Source organism: Ursus maritimus (genome assembly GCF_017311325.1).
Source record: "Ursus maritimus isolate PB19 chromosome X unlocalized genomic scaffold, ASM1731132v1 scaffold_X1, whole genome shotgun sequence".
In the NCBI taxonomy this organism is placed as follows: domain Eukaryota; kingdom Metazoa; phylum Chordata; class Mammalia; order Carnivora; family Ursidae; genus Ursus; species Ursus maritimus.
Window position 1 is genome coordinate 97,243,920 of NW_024423319.1, and position 1,598 is coordinate 97,245,517.

Sequence of the window (1,598 nt, forward strand, 5' to 3'; positions counted from 1 at the left end):
CCCCCCCCCCTTTGCTGGCTAATTTATAACTCCTTTCACATTTCCAAACACAAAGTGGTAAAATCTGTGTAGTTATAAAATAAATTTTAAACATTAGCCTTCTGTAATATCATAATTAATTTTTTGAGTTCTATTAACTACATTTTTTTTATTTTTTTTATTAACTACATTTTTAGCTGCCTTATATCAAGTAATAGAAAAATACTAATATGGTAAATGAAAGAAATTTTTAGGAGATTTCAGAATATTTTCCTACTAATTCTGAAAAGCTTGTGTTATATATCGAATCACATTTTATTTTTTAAGTCAAGAAAGCATTTATTAATTGTATTTGGGAGCTGAGATATGTCTACATTTTGAGAATTAAGAAGAAAATAGAAAATTAACTTTTATATGAAGAGTTCTTTTTCAAGAATTAAATATTATTTCTTAAAGTTATGTTAGAACTATTTCTTCAAAGAAATCTCTATTTAAACATTTCTCAGTATATATTGCCCTATTTAGACTGGCTGCTTCCTCTGCTATCACATCAAGCAACCTATAACTGTTTGATCTTGTTTTTTTTAATGTTGTTTTTAATACTTGGAATGATTCCAAAATTTACTTTGAAGGATACATAACTTAATAGAACTATAAACTTAAAAAGAGTACAAAGAATACAGCAACTAGAGGAGTGGATTGAGTATACACTAAATGTATATAGATGAGTGGGAGAACATACTTCTACTGAAGAAACATTGAAGAGAAAAATTACTTACAAATATTACTGAGGAATTGTATTAAGTAGCCGAAAAAAATGTAGTTAGAACTTTGTGTCAAATGTTACACACACAAAAAAAATACCACATATATTGAAAAGTTCAAAAACTATTTAATAAGCACAAATTTAAGTAAAATATTTAAAACATATAAGAGAGAAACACACAAATAAATGCAATTGCAAACATGGAAAAAATACCAGACAATTTAAAAGAAAGATGAGACCAAGGGAAAAAAATTGAGTAAGGAAGTCACAAAGAGAGACATAAACAGCCATTAGACCCATGAAAAATTATAACTCAAATTGTAGAGTATGAAGTACAAATGTATAAAATGAAATACCATTTTTTACATCTAAGTTGCAAACACAAAGATATACATAAGTTCAGGTCTGGCAGCAATGAACTACCTTCTCACTTTCTGGTGGGAATGTAAATTGAATTAAAATTTTGCTGAGGAAACTTTTCAGTACTTCCTAACAACGTACAAAATAATTAATTGCATTATGCATGTAAATACTATTTTCATGAAGTCTGTGTCTTAGTAATCAGAATACATGAAAAAATAGAAAAATAGATGGAGATATATAGGTGGGTAGATTATAAACATAATTTACAGGGGTGGAAAACTAGAAGTTAATTTGTAGAGCTAATAATGGGAAATAGTTAAATGAACCAGAGAAGCCATTAAAATTTATGTTTTTGAAAAATACTTAATGATGTGGGAAAAGGATCACAAAAAAAGGCCTAGCTCAAAATATAGTTATATGCATGCTAGATATTGTCTAAATAATAAATCAAGTTTAATGAAGTAAAATTAAAGCAAAGTAAAAAAAAAAA

General features: G+C 27.0%; 1 protein-coding gene across 1 annotated transcript in view; it reads left to right on the forward strand.

Annotated features, from left to right (window-relative positions):
• DMD (dystrophin) overlaps positions 1-1,598 on the forward strand; it is a 1,667,815-nt gene that overhangs the window by 341,271 nt on the left and 1,324,946 nt on the right. The window lies entirely within an intron of this gene.